Raw genomic sequence first — 16,238 nt, 5'->3', positions numbered from 1 at the left:
TGGTATACGATCGGGATCAAGGAGCATTAGACCATGTATATTTTGAGTGGTTCTATGACCAAGATACTTTTGGATCCAAGAAAGAGATAGTTATGAAGAGCACAACAGAATGAGAGACTGAAATCAGAACAAGAGTTGGGCAGGCCAAGGAGGAAATAGCAAGAGACTATGAATCCATCATCCGAGAACTACGTAGGGATATAAGTATTGTCAACGTGAATGGGGATTTGTAGTACACTGAGTTTAAAAAGGAGATGTCCAGATTAACACATGAGGTTCAAGCGCTTCAAGTACAGCTTCGACAAGCACGAAGAAATACATTACAACATGATCTAAGGGCTCAGGCCAGGGCTACAGAATCAAGTAAGAACTAGCTAGAGAATGAGCTAGTAAAAGCCCAGAACCAGCTGATTCTGGAATTACAAGGAGAGGCGGATATATCAGACACAACCAATAACCATGAGTGATAGATCCAATTCTTAAGTCAGAGCTAGGAGCATGTTAAAGTGAGGGTTTATGAAGTGGCTACTTATACCGCCCGAGGGCGTGTGACTTGGCAAGGTTTGACTCAAGAGAAATTTGCTACGTAGTGCCCACCTTCGCATGCCACATCGCCACGGACTTTAAGTACATATACCATGATAAGGAAGGTCAGCCATAGGAATAAGCACCTTGACTACAATGATGCCGGTGGATTCTCCTATAGGGATCAAACTCTTCTTTTAGTTGGTAGTCCACTTTAATTGTTCATTTGTCTTCATCGAGTTTATAATAGTCTTTTGGTGTTTTGAGTCTTGTCGTTTTTCCTTTTAGTTTAAAAAAAGTCTGTTTGAGTCAAGTCTTTTCTAGTTTAAATGTTTGTCTTTTTAGGTTGTATCTTTATATAATTTTCGTTTTTTTTTCTGAGTCTTATATCACAAAAAAAGAGAAAAAGATTTTATTTTAGAAAAATATGAAAATGAACCAAAAAGATGTTTTTTTGTAAATTTTAAAAAAATAAATAAAATAAAGTGTCATGTCCCTGAACTACATAAATATCTGATTCATGTGACTACATGATATGTAGGCAACCCCCAAAAGGTTCGGTCAAAATATTCTTCAACGGCTCTAAAATGAGGGATCAGAATGAGGCGAGTGAAAAGAAAAGAAAATAAAATAGAGAAGAAAATAAGAGTGCCAATAGATAGCAACCTTATATGCCAGAATAAAACATGAAGACTTCCAAAATCATGTTAGATGCGATGGTAATGTTAGGAGCATAGCATATTATGTGTGATTCATATTTGTAAAATGCTAACCCCAACATATTTGGGTCTCTTATCTAGCAAGCTTAAGGTGGTTGGTTTGTGGTGAAACTGGTAATACATCATTACTTCACAAGATCTAAAGGAATGGTACCGATGGCTAACAATGATGAAATCGAGTTGGTCAGTGATGACCCCCATTGTTGGTCAGTTGAGCAAGAGTCAGAGGAAGTAAGAAAATTGAAACATCATCTGTCTCATGTGTATCAGGCTTGGGTCTCCGGTTAGCCTCATGGTCTCTTAGAGGGAACTTCTACCGTACCCCTGGCTACTCAACCACTTCTTCCCACAACGAGTGATCACATTATACCATCAGGGAATGTGCCAAACTACAGCTTCCCTTCCGCCCCTGGTACTAATGTACGACCTCTAGCCGCACCGGTTAGGAACACCTCTCTCATCTTGTTTGGCGTACTAGTATATACAATCCCACCACCAAATCTTGTGACAAGGCCAAATATCGCGCCACCATCTCATGCTTATAATGGCCAATACTACTCTCCAGATATGGCCTTCAAGGTCTCGGATACACACATTCAGACTCCACACTACGAGTCACCCATAGAAAATGAAAAGGTTGTCAAGACGGTAGTGCCAGATGAGATGGCCAAGAATATAAAAAGTTTTGAGCAGAACATAAAGAACATACAAGGACTTGGTGGTCACAAAAGTATCTCATTCAATGATCTATGCATGTTTCCTCATATCCATTTACCCCCAGTGTTCAAGACACCAAAATTTGAGAAATATAATAGACATGGCGACCCTATCGCCCACTTGAAGAGGTTTTGTAACCACTTGAGGGATGCGGGTGGAAAGGAAGAGTTGTTGATTGCTTATTTTAGGGAGAGTCTTGTGGGTGTAGCCTCATAATGGTTCGTTGACCAAGACACCTCTCACTGGCATGTTTTGGCTGACATGGCCCAAGCCTTCGTCAAACAATTTCAATACAACATTGATATTGCACCATATCATAATTCCCTCTCCAATATGAAGAAGAATCCGATTGAAAGCTTCAGGGAGTATGCCGTTAGGTGGAGAGAGCAAGCATCTAGAGTTAAGCTGCCCATGGATGACCAGGAGTTAATCACTGTCTTCTTTCAGGTTCATGATCTTGATTATTTTCAAAATATGATGTACGCAATAGGCAGACCTTCTTCTAAAGTAATCACGATAGGAAAAATGGTCGAGAATAGCCTCAAGACTGGCCGAATTATAAGCCAAGATGCTTTCAAAGCAGCCGCCCAAGCAATCCGGAATAGGCTGGACAACCTTGCTAACTAAATGAAGAAAAATGAGGAGGCCATGATGGCATCAGGGGAGAAAAGGGGCCAAAGGGGAGCAACTCAACAATATGGGCAGTTTCATCAGGGTTTCTATGGTTCCCTACAGCACTCCTATCCACCCCCGGATTCTCAATACTTAGTTGCTCTGCAATATGCAACATTCAATGCTCAGTCTTATGCCAAACCATCCAATCACCAAAAAATTCGGGCCCCAACTCCAAGAGACCTTTGTACGCGACAGCAGAACCCTCAATCACTCTAAAACCCTCATCCAAAACAAGAGTATGAAGGGAAACATAAGGAGAGGGATAGTTTCATACCAATCGTAGAATCCTACACAAGTTTGTTTAAAAGGCCGAAACCTTGTGGCATGATTGAGCCACTTCAATGGTATGTTCCTGATCCATATGCAAAAGGTTTTAACCTTGATGTACGATGCATGTACCATTTTAATTTCCATAGGCATAACACTGAGGATTATCGGGCTTTGAAAACGTAAATAGAAATGATGATTCAAGAAGGGATGAATGTGGTCCAAGATAATGGCACCCTAAACGTCATGACAAAGCACACAACGTTTGGATGATTTACAATGATAAAGAATATGGGGACAAATTGCTGAAAAAGTCAAGAATTTGTCCACTGAATGCAAGGCGATCAAAATCGTTGAAAGTCGTATTTGACGCTGATGTTCAAATTCATAGCTAAGATGTCGAGCTTGATAATTGAAAATTCACTTCCCTCATTGCTGGCAAGGAGTCTTGATAACCTGTTTTGTCATAATTTTTATTATATGGATTATTTCAAGATTGTGATCCAAATATTTCTTGTTTGTTTTGTCGTCAAACCTCTCTGTCCTTTAATCAATGAAATGCAACTTTTTGTTTTATGTCATTTTAATCCAATGTGTTTAGTTTTTCTTACACATATGGTTCTATTCATGCCAATTTTAGTAATATGACATGCATGCAGAATTTTCGGCTAGATTTTGGAAAGCATATCCAATCTTAAATTGAATCAAGGAAAAACACTTTGAAGATAAAGAAAAGGACGAAACACTTTGATGATAAGCATATGTCTAGTTCATGAGGAACCAAAATAGTTATATCAGTAGAGGTGATATTCATCTCAATCTATCATGAAAATCAGGCTTAAGGATATTTGAATGGGTTGAAGTTTTATTGAACTAATCAATGAAAAACGTTTTTTAATACGGCCTGCCGTAATCTAATCATAATAGGAAAAATGATCCAAATCTCCAGAGAAGGTGTATTTCACGGAATTTTAAATGGATTAGCTCGTATTGAAGTGCATCATTTCACATAAAGACCAAGACCAAGAAAAGGTGGCTCCAAATTGTCAAAGGCCATTTGTTATAAACAAGATATTGACGTTGGAGCTATACAATTGATAATACCAAGAAGACAGTCATGTCTATCAATGCCGAACCTAAGAAGAGATAAAATGTTTGGCACTTTTGAGGCTGGGAGACCCTTTTTTTTGCTACCCAAAAACTTTATATCCTTCGTCACCCCTTTTGAGCCGATTTTATTTTTCTTTGGCCCCCTCTTTTGGAATCAAGTATAGAGTCAAAAAAACTCGAATATCTATGCCACCAGAAAATACGAGCTAGGACAATTTGATTATATAAAAAATAAAAAGAGTAAAAAAGGAAAAGAGAAAGAAAAATGAAAAGAAAAACAACAAATAAATATTTTGTGTTAGTTTGAACTAAGTTTAACTTAATTCCTTCAGAGGATACGTAGGAAACTCTACCCTAGGGTTCAGTCTAACCAAGTCAAAATAAAAATTTTCAGTATCTGAAATTGGGGCAGAAGTTTTTTATGTTTTTATGAAGAGTTGATTCCAAAAGTTGTAAGATACAACCCCCTCATTTTGAATCTATTTTGAGCCTTTATGCAACCAATTTTTTCTAACCCTATCTAAAATCCTTCCAAATAAAGACCTCCTAATCAGTCTTTAAGAATGTCAAGCGAAGCACGCAATAAGCAATAGTTGTCACATGGCATAGAATAATGTCAAGCTGCTCACAAAAGAAAGCAAAAATAAAAAAATAAAAAAATGATAGAGTCTTACTAGTAAAAACTCGGCATGGTCACCATAAGGCGATGCTAAGTAGAGATAAATAAATGAGAGAGGTCGGTTGGTGAAAACCTTTCGGGGCACTACCAGACGAAGGTGAGCTGTGATTTGAATCAAACGATTAGTACAAAGAGGCCAACTTCAAAGAAGAAAGGGAATAATAAGAATAAAAGGTAGATTGGTTGGATAGATTTAGCCGCCGCGTCTAAAATATGTCATGATCATTAAAGTTGACTACCATATTCAAAATATTCATTTTTATTTTTCTTCTTTCTTTCTCCCCTAAAGTGGCATTTTTAATTAAATTATATTCCTTCTCACTTCTACATCGCATCATTGTGTGCATTTTCATTAAAATTTTGAGTCAGTCTTTTTTAAAACAATCAGAAAATAATTTTAAAATCTATTACCAGCTTTCTCACTATCCAAAGCTAGTTCTGTCCTAGCACATCAAAGAAGACATACCTAGAAAGCAACATGAACATTAAGTTGTTGAAGTTAAACAAGATCTAAGGGTTCATGCTGATGGAAGTTTCAAAGAGAAAAGTTTGTTGGTCTATTTGTTTGGAAGGCAACAAAGAAAGGGCTAATAAATTGATTACTGTTTCCCCGAAGAAAAAAATAAAGGATGTTGGAAATACACGATATTGACAAAGGCACAAATCCAATTGTGATTTCCTCTAATAAGCAAGACTTGCTTCATGGGCAAAACTGATAGCACCACATACACAAAATGATATCGGGTGCAAGATAATCATGTTAGATTTTTAAAGAAAAAAAAGCACCAAAGTAAAGACTTGCTTTATAGACAAGGTTCAACAACAACTTAGACATCCGGGTATGAAACAGTCGGGGGCAACGATGGAAAGCCAAGATTTCCAGAAAGCAATGCAGAGTATCCAAGCAACTCGGTATCGCACTAAAAGAGTCAGTTCTTATTCAGCAAGGTGGCTGCAAATTCAAACTACTCAGGGCATCAAGGCCACTAACCGACCACCACTGTTAAACTCACAAATATTTCTTTGTTTGAAGCAGGAAACAAAGTAGCGAAGAAATGAAGTTTTAAAAGTATGAATGTCACCAAAGGTACGTTCTTCAAAGTCTCTGCCTTTTCTTTCTGGGCATGCCCATAATTACATTATCTACTACTTCATTTTCCAGCATAAGGTACACCAGTCCTTAGTTGAGATTCATTTTTTATATAGGGCACACCACTCCCTAGTCGCATGTTCAGTATAGGGTACACCAATTCCTAACTGTATTTTCCAATATAAGGTACACTAATCTTTAGTGAGGTTCCATTTTCATACAAGGTATCCTATACCTTAGTTACCTTCTCTCTAAGTGATACAGGGTACCAACCCTTGGTTAAATTTTTCCAGCGATATATGGTTCCAACTCCTGGTCATATTCTATCTTAGTCATATAAGGCGCCAACCCCTGGTTACATTCCTTCTCACTAATACAGGGCGCCAACCCCAGATTATATTCCCTCTAACTCATACAAGTTGCCAATCCCTAGTTATATTCTTTCTCAGTGATACAGGGCGCCAATCCCTAGTTACATTCCCTCCAAGTCCTTCAACCTCAGTCGTATGAGACACACTTCCTACTTTCAGTTATTCCAATAGGAGACACACTTCCTAATTGGAACTATCAATCCTAGGAGATGCACTTTCTAGTCCAAAACTTTCAACCTCACTCGTAGGAGACGCACTTCCTAATCCAAACCACCAATCCTAGGAGACTCACTTCCTAGTCTAAGTCTTTCAACCTCACTCGTAGGAGACTCACTTCCTTGTTTAAGTCATTCTAATAGGAGACATACTTCCTAATCTAAATCACAAATCCTAGGAGATGAAATTCCTAGTCTAAGTCTTTCAACCTTATTTGTAGGAGACGCACTTCCTAGTTTGGGTATGCGGTGATTATGCGGCACGCATACCTGTTATGCAATCGTATAATGCACCGCAGAATAGGTATGCGGTTGCATAATTCACCGCAGACTTCCTCCAAATCTTCCTCGCCTATGCTTCACTCTGCGGCCATTATGCGGTACGCATATTGATTTTGCGACCGCATAGTGTGCCACAGAAATGCCCTCTTCTGCCGAATATTTTTCTTTACTCCCAAGTGCATTGTTCAATCCAAAACGCCCGAGGCGCGAAGCATTTCTATAATCCTCAACACGTAAAACCAATTCGGCACCACGAAACATTATATTTCTTTTGCAAAATATTTACGGGGCCTTACATTCTCCCCTATTTAGGATCATTTGTCCTCGAATGAGGGTAACAATCTGTTACTAGCATTGTATGTGGCCTAACTATTAATTCACACACACTAGCAGTTTCAAAATTTGGCTAACTCCCCAATTTTTCAAAAATTTCGCTAGAGTGTCCCCTTAGGCCTATCCACCTGTCAGATAATCTCAGAAACCAATCCTAACAACATATGTATAATCCGATGACGCAATATAACATAAAAACAACACCAACCGTGGCCTCATAAGAGATATATTACCAGGAAAGGAACACCCTTAACATCAACGGTACAAATGATATATAATTCATAGAAAGTAACTCTTAGCATCTTCATAAAGCACAACTCAAAAATACATGGTTATTCAAACAAATAAGGATACCTTTTCTTCATTTCTTCCTCGGCCTCCCAAGTAGCCTCTTCAACCAGTTGGTTTCGCCATAACACTTTCACAGAGGCGATTTCTTTATTTCTCAACTTTCATACTTGTCGATCAATAATAGAAACTAGGATCTCTTCGTAAGTCAATTACTCATTAACCTCAATAGTATCAACCGGAACAATGACTGTCGGGTCTCCAACTACATTCTTCAACATATACACATGAAACACCGGGTGCAGTAATGACATCTCGGGTGGTAGCTCATGATTGTATGCCACATCACCGATCATCTGGATGATTCGGTATGGTCTGATATACCTCGGACTCAATTACCCTTTCGTACCAAATCACATTACACCTTTCATGGGAAAAACCTTCAAAAATACCCAATCATCTTCTTTAAACTCCAGATCCCTATGGCAAACATCCGAATAGGACTTCTGAGGACTCTGAGCAGTCTTCAACCGATCCTTAATGATTTTAACTTTTTCCATAGCCTGATGTACGAGCTCTGGCCCTATCAACTCTGCTTCCCCAATTTTGAACCACCCAATGAAAGATCTACATCTCCTACTATATAGAGCCTAAAATAGTGCCATCTGAATACTAGCATGATAGATATTGTTGTAGGCAAATTTTATGAATGGTAAATGATCATCCCAGCTACCTTTGAAATCTAGAACACAAGCGCACAACATATCCTCAAGCGTCTGAATAGTCCGCTATGCCTGCCCGTCAGTTTACGGGTGAAAGGATGTACTAAGATTCACCTGAGTACCCAAAACTTGCTGACATTTCTTCCAAAAATTAGCCGTGAACTGTGCTCCCCGATCAGAAATGATGCTAGAGTGCCATGCAACCTGATTATTTATTTGATATACATCTGAGCATATTGTTCCGCTGTATCTATAGCCTTAACCGACAAGAAGTGTGCTAATTTTGTGAGTCGATCCAGAATCACCCATATCGAGTCAAAATTATGAGGAGTACGAGGTAATCCTACTACAAAGTCCATATTAATCATTTCCCACTTCTATATTGGAATTTTTTTATTCTATGCCAACCCATCGGGCCTTTGGTGTTCGGCATGCAATTGCTGACAATTTGGACACTTCGCCACAAAGTCCGCTGCATTCCTCTTCATATCATTCCGCCAATAGACTTCCTTAACATCATGTTACATTTTTGTAGAACCTGGGTGCACGGAATACCTAGAAGTGTGAGCTTCAGTCATAATTCTTTCACGGAGACCATCCACGTTTGGAACACATAGTCGTCCTTGGTACCTTAGTATACCATCATCTATGCTAAGAGAAAAGGCCATGGTCTTATGTTTATGAATCCCCTCTTTTAGTTGTGCCAACAATGGATCGTTGTACTATTTCTCCTTCACTTCCACAAGAAGTGATGATTCAGCCCTATTTTGTATAATCACCCCTCCTTCACTAGAGTCCGCAAGACGAACTCCAAAACTAGCCAATCGATGAACTTCCTTGACCAACGACCTTTGATATTCCTCCAAGTGTGCTAAACTACCCATGGATTTCCGGCTAAGAGCATCCGCCATAACATTAGCCTTCCCTGGATGGTATAAAATATTAATGTCATAATCCTTGAGTAATTCAAGCCATCTTCTCTGCCTCAGGTTGAATTCCTTCTGTTTGAAAATATATTGAAGGCTCTTATGGTCCGTGAATATATCCACATGGACCCCATATAATTAATGATGCCAAATTTTTAATGCAAATACCACCGCCGCAAGTTCTAAATCATGTGTTGGATAGTTGTTTTCATTATTCTTGAGTTGCCTAGAAGCATAAGCTATCACCTTTCCATGTTGTATTAATACACATTCAAGCCCGATTCTCGAAGCATCACAATATACCACAAAAACATCTATACCTTCTGGTAGAGTCAACACCGGTGCCGTAGTCAATCTTGCTTTCAACTCCTGGATACTCTTTTCACAAGCATCTGACCATTGAAACTTAATTGCCTTCTGCGTCAATTTAGTCAATGGAGAGGCAAGAGTAGAAAATCCTTCCACAAACTTTCTGTAATATCTGGCTAGGTCTAAGAAACTGCGAATCTCTATTGGAGTTGTAGGTCTCGGCCAATTCTTTACAACAACATTTTTCTGAGGATCAACCTTAATCCCTTCTTCACTAGAGACGCCATGACCCAAGAATGTGATAGGCTCAAGCCAAAATTCACACTTTTATAACTTTACATATAACTTGTGCTGATGCAGGGCTTGCAGAACTACCCCGAGATGATCAGCATGGTTCTCTTGACTTCGTGAATATACAAAAATATTGTCAATGAACACTATCACAAAGGAGTCAAGAAAAGGCTTGAAGACTCGATTCATAAGATCCATGAAAGTTGCTGGGGTATTTGTTAGCCCAAAAGACATTATCAAAAATTCAAAGTGCATATATCGGGTTCTAAAAGTTGCTTTCGGAACATCCTGTTCCCCGATCTTCAATTGGTGATACCCAAATCGTAAATCAATTTTGGAGAAGTGCCTAGCACCCTGCAATTGATCAAACAAGTCATCTATCCTTGGCAGTGGGTACTTATTCTTGATTGTGACCTTGTTAAGCTGCCGATAGTCAATAAACATTCTCAGTAACCCAAATTTCTTCCTCACAAAAGGACCGGTGCACCCCAAGGCGACACACTCGATCGGATGAACTCCTTTTCTAACAAATCTCTCAATTGTTCCTTTATCTCATTCAATTATGCCGGAGGCATTATATAAGGCGGAATTGATATAGGATGCGTGTCTGGCATCAAATCAATCCCAAAATTAATATCCATGTCTGGTGGGATCCCAGGGAGTTCATTAGGAAAGACTCCCAGAAATTCATTCACAACAGGCACAAGCTCAAGTGTAGGTGCCTCAGCATCGGTGTCCGTAACCCGGACCAAATGGTAAATACACCCCTTGTTGATCCTTTTCGTGGCCTTAAGGTAAGAAATAAACCTACCCTTCGGCACTACATCATCACTCATCCACTCTATAACTGGTTCATTTGGAAATTCGAACCTAACAGTCCTGGTTCGACAATCAAGCTTGAAAACTAAGAATAAAGCCAATTCATCCCCATTATCACATCAAAATCGACCATTCTCAATTCAATAAGATCGGCCACGGTGTCCCGACTACACAACGTGAAAACACAATCCCTATAAACCCGCGCGGCCAAAATAGACTCACCAACTGGAGTAGATACAGAGAACAGCTCATGAAGTTGTTCCAATTCTATACCAAATTCCATAGCAACATAAGGAGTGACATATGACAAAGTGGAACCGGGATCAATAAGAGCATAAACATTATGAGATTAGACAGTCAATATACCTGTGACAACATCTGGAGAAGCCTCTGAATTATGGCGACCCCTCATAGCATAGAAACGGCTGGATCCTCCCAAACTCTGCGCTCCACCCCTAGCTGCACCACGCCCTGTGGGTGTTGGAGTTCCTCGAGCTGGAGGAGGTATGGCGGATGTAGTAGCTGCAGAACTGGCTGGCTGTACTGGGCCCCTGCCCATACCCTGGCGGGACGAACGACAATCCCTCTGAATATGACACCTCAATCAACATCCGTAGCATATGGGTAAGTCCATGTAGCATATTCATAAGTGCATCTTTCCACGCCTAGGGTATGGGGGCCTCCGTTGCTGCTAGAATCTACCACCATGAAGACCCTACTGATAGAAGCCCCTGTTTCCCTGACTGGGCCTGAAACGACTCCACTGTTGCTACTGACTGGGCCCTGATGGCAGTGCACTAGCTGGATACTGAGTAAAGGACTGAGATGGCCCTGACAACCCTCCCCTGAATGTTGACTTGCCACCACCAGAAGAACCACCCAAATTGCTCACAGACCGGGCTTCATTAATGCCCTCTCGCTCCATTATGTTCCTCAATTTACGAGTCACTGTGGCTTGAGCGAATTCCACCATCTTACCATAGTTCATATCAGAATTCAAGACAGATGTAGCGACCTCATTAATTACCAATGGACTAAGGCCCTGTATAAATCGGCGCACTCTAGCCTCCATAGTGGGCAGTATGTAAATAGCATACTTACACAGGTACGCGTATCTCATATGGCAATCCCACACACTCAGGCTACCTTACCTCAGATTCTCAAACTAAGAAGCACGGGCTACCTTAGTCCCGACAGGCAAGAAATGATCAATGAAGGCATCGACAAACTCAGCCCACCTCGCTGGAGGGTTCCCTTCTTCACGGGACTCCTCCCAAAGTTCAAACCAAGAATATGCCACCTCTTTTAGGTGGTAGGATGCCAATTCCACTGCCTCTATCTCAGTAGCACGCTTAACTCGGAGAGTCTTGTACATCTAATTAATGAAGTCATGGGGATCCTCCTCTAGGTTAGGACCCGTGAACACCGGACGATCCAAATGGAGAAACATGTTCACTCTGGAACTAGTAGAATACCCTTCCTGACTAGAAGAAGTGGGTGCAACATTTGATCTTTGGGCCTAAGAGGCCACTATCTGAGCCAACATCTGTATGGCTCCCCTAAGATCAACATCATAAACAATAGAATCAGAATTTGGAATTAGAGGTGGAAGTGGTATATCAATTGGAGGGACCGTTGCACCCTCAGTAGGCATAGGGACATGTGCAGTATGATATTCTCACCCCTAGGGTGCTCACCCGCATCATCAATTATAGGGTCAATTGCCACTCCTGGGGTGACATTGGCTCTTTGGCCAGTTCTTGCCTTCTTCTTAGGTGCCATGTACTGAAAGTTAAAGTAAAGCACGAGTTAAAGGAGGAAATATCTTACAATCAGCTTTATCGCACGATCGAGAATATGAAAGAAAGGTATTGTTCCTAAATGCCCATGTAGCATCCTAATTATAGATGTGGTCGATAACACACCGATAATAAGGACTCTACTAGATACAACTCCGAGACATCCTAGGACACTTTACAACCTTAGGCTCTAATACCAAGTTTGTCACGCCCCAAACTCAGGGAGCGCAACCGAGTAAACCCGGCTGAGCAAGCCTGTTAGATTTCCTTTTCCCCAAAACTCATCCATGAATAAAGATAATACATATTTTCGTTAATTAGACAATAAGGTGATCATGTCTGCAATACCAATTTCTTATCATAAGTTACTTCATTTTAAAGTCTCAATTTCACACGCATGTTTCATAGTCTGAAGCGAGAATAGTAATTAAAACACATCATAACGAGTTTGACTTCCCCACCACCAATATACAACCCACACTATGTCTACGGAGCCTCTATAGATAAAGAAGAGTACTATGATAATGCCTAAAATAAGGCTACGGCTATACCTCAAATACAATACATAAGGAATAAAAGATGCATGACCCCGAAATAAAGTGGGGGATCACCAAGTCAGCTAGGAAGAGGGTGTACCGTTGTCACTGATCAATGTCTCCTGTTGTGGAACAACCAGCATCTATTAAATATGCAGCGCCCCCAGCAAAAGGGACGTCGGTACCGTCGAATAACACTAGTATGTATAACTAAACACCCTCTCAATAGAATGAATAATATTACAAGGAGGAACAATCATAAAATCAATAGAAGCCTCGAACAATACCAAAACATCAAGTTAAGAATCACATAAGGTTTCACGTAAACTTCCATATTTTCAGGTTCAAGATTCTTAGTATCGATATACCATCATTCAGAATACCATTATTCACAATATCAATGCCACTGTACTCTTAGCATGGAGTCCGATCACGACCTGATCTGCTAGGACATCTCATTAGAGACATTAACCACAATCACTCTCAATATCAATACCACCGCACCTTTAACACAGAGTCCGATCATGACCCGATCGGCTAGGCTATCTCATTAGAGACATCGACCACAATCATAATTTCAATTATAATTTCAAGAACAATCACCACCATGTATGCGATATGGTGTCCGATCATGACCCAATCGGCTAGGCTATCTTATTCGGGACATCAACCTTTTTATATCAATCATTGCATTTCATAATTCTTTCACATCTTTTCATTTTATTGGCATTAGTGGCCACAATTATAAAATTATTCTTGGCACATTGGCCGTATTTAGTATTTCATGCTCACCTTTTCAATTTCAAACATCATCATCATCAACAACAACAAATACAATTCAATTCAAGGTTTGCAGTACACATGTGAGCAATTAAGAGTCTTTGACACATAGAGTTATTTCATAAAATATTGCATAATAGCCTTCGTATGAATTTGACTTGAAGTCGAAACATTATTAATGCACAACCCATATTTTGAGCACACCCTCATTTGATAATATAACATGAATAAAGTATTTGGGATACTTATTAAAAATATATCTTTCAATACAAACTTACTCGGAATAGCCAATTTATAATGAACCACTCGGGTCTTACATAAATTACGTGAATATCGTGAGATTCAATTCTAAGAGAAGAGTTTAGCCAATATACCTCACTTGAGATTCCTTATACTCTAAAATATTCCGGAAATCTTAGCAACTTCAATCTATTTTAGAAACATAACAAGTTGAACTAAAACTAGGAAGATGATCATGCTTCTAGCTCATTTGAGCATTTTATCAAACACTAGGTGTGCATTAAGGTTTCAAGGTCCTTTTATGAAGGATTCCATCATCCCACAACCCATCCTTTACCAATTTTAGCTCAACAATCATCCTACACCCCTTGATAATACATACATGCAAAATAACCAACTCAAGAATTGTCTTGCTAACTACCCATCTTTAGATAAATTTTAAAATTAGGGGTTACGGTCTAGAATCTTACCTCTAGGATGAAGACCTGGTGAGTTTTCCTTGTTAATCTTTCAAGATTTGAGCAATAATTGAAGAATAATTTTTTGAGGAACACCTTCTCACTCCAGGGCACTCTCTCACTCTACATATGTTAGAGTTTTGGTAAAAAATGGTCCATTGCGTCTATTTAACGAATTAGGGTCGGGTTGTAAAAACCCAAAAATAAAGCTCTGAAACAGGGTCTGCGATCGCATAATTGATATGCGGTCCGCATATCGGCCGCATAATTTGTGCCAAAAAACCTGAAGTCGCTGGATGGGTCTGCTGTGATTATGCGGCCCAATACCTGTTCTGCGGTCGCATAATGCACCTCAGACTTCCTCCAAATATTCCTCACCTTTGCTTCACTCTGCGGCCATTATACGGTCCGCAAAGTGATTCTACGACCGCATAGTGGGTCGCAGAAATGTCCTCTTCTGTCAAAAATTTTTCTTTACTCCCCAGTGCATTGTTCTACCCAAAAGGTCCGCGTACACACTACCTTCCCTACCTCAAAGTAGGGGGTAAGGTATGCGTACACACTACCCTCCCCAAACTTCACTAGTGGAATTATACTGGGTTGTTGTTGTTGTTGTTGTTGTATTTGTATATTTTAGTTTGCATCTCTAAAGGATTTTCTTTTTACTTGCATATTTCTTTTTAAGACTAAATAAGACTATAATTTTATTAGAGAGACAAGGGATTTGGGTAGTGTATTTTAATTAAAATTGAGCCAAAATTGGTCAAAAGTTTGAGCCCAATTCAGCCATACCCAGTCCAAAATAGCTGGCCGAGACTTGGTCCAAAACGACGTTGTTTCATGATGAAACTACGTCGTTTTAGTAAGTGAATACAAATTAAATCTCATCTATTCATCCCTCCCTCATCCAATGGTCCACAATCAATCTCCCAACTAGTTATTTAAGACTTAGAAATGCTAAAGGTTTGCCCCCATTTCCTCCATGAATTCTTTTTTTTCTTCCTCTCTCTTCTCTCTCTAGCTCCGCCTCTCTGTTACAGCCGAAAATTGCCCAATGGTGGCGTCCCACCTCCGAACACCCCAACATTTTCACCATGTAATCTCCACAACCTTCTATTTCCATATCTCCAAACAAAATCCTTAAAACACCCCTCAAAATCCACATTTAGATCTAAGAAATCCTTGTCATCATTGTTTTGCCCAAATTCTTGAACCTCCATCCCCTACCACCCCACAATACCTACATCAACAGATAGAGCTCCGCAAGACCTACCTATTGATGTCAATTCCACCCCAAAAATCCGACGACCAAAATTTCGGCCAAATTCCGGCGACATTTCTGAACGCCCTTGTTTGGCATACCACCATTGTTTCGGCCACTTGAATTTTGAAATGGTAAAAATCCTATTTTTTTTTCATGGCTGATTTTTTATTTTATTTTTATTTTTCAGAATTTAATTTGTCTCTTATTAATTATTTTAGCATTAGATTTTGAAATGCTAAATTTTCTGTTTTTCAACTTGTTGAAGTAGTAGAATAGTTTTGTATTGATTAAAATGAGGTAGTGGAGGAATACTTGACAGTATATGGTACTTGTTTGGTTGCTTATTTACTGCTTCAAGACTTTTTGAGTACAAAACTCAAAAGGCATTTGTTTGGTAAGAAAATATAGACTTTTGGACAGTTTTTGAACAAAAGTCTTTCTTTGAATAGTGAAGAGCAAATTTTGGTTGAAATAGTCTCTTTTGGACAAGATTGAATTAGAAAGTCTTGCCCTTTGAATTTTAGAGCAGAATTTATGGAAAAATCTGGTAAAATAAACATATTTTTATTCATGAAATGCCTGGCTGTTTCTCATATATAAGAACATACATCTTTAGAGCCAAAAAAAAAAAACAAATCTCTACTCATTGGGAAAAAAAAGGAGAGAAAGTTTGAGAGAAAAATTTCAATTGAAGCTTTCTTTGTTAAGCTGAAATTTTAAGCTCCAGGGTTGAGTCTTAGAGTGCATAATCTTCCAAAAATAATAAAAGTAGAAGAGTCTTGAAATTTGTTTTTGAGGTTTTTTTTTCCTTTGAAAAATCACT

The 16,238-nt window shown here is 39.3% G+C and overlaps 1 long non-coding RNA gene across 1 annotated transcript in view; it reads left to right on the top strand.

The window, feature by feature from the left end:
* The window catches only part of LOC138910658 (uncharacterized), a 32,263-nt gene extending 16,504 nt beyond the window's left edge, over positions 1-15,759 (top strand). Inside the window, exon 2 of the long non-coding RNA XR_011415805.1 lies at positions 15,717-15,759. This is a non-coding gene — a long non-coding RNA (uncharacterized lncRNA). The remainder of the gene's footprint in view (positions 1-15,716) is intronic.
* The last annotated feature ends 479 nt before the right edge of the window (positions 15,760-16,238 follow it).

Source organism: Nicotiana tomentosiformis, chromosome 4, assembly GCF_000390325.3.
Source record: "Nicotiana tomentosiformis chromosome 4, ASM39032v3, whole genome shotgun sequence".
In the NCBI taxonomy this organism is placed as follows: Eukaryota; Viridiplantae; Streptophyta; class Magnoliopsida; order Solanales; family Solanaceae; genus Nicotiana; species Nicotiana tomentosiformis.
Note: the sequence above shows the minus strand (reverse complement) of the source record. Positions and strands in the feature narration are given on the sequence as shown.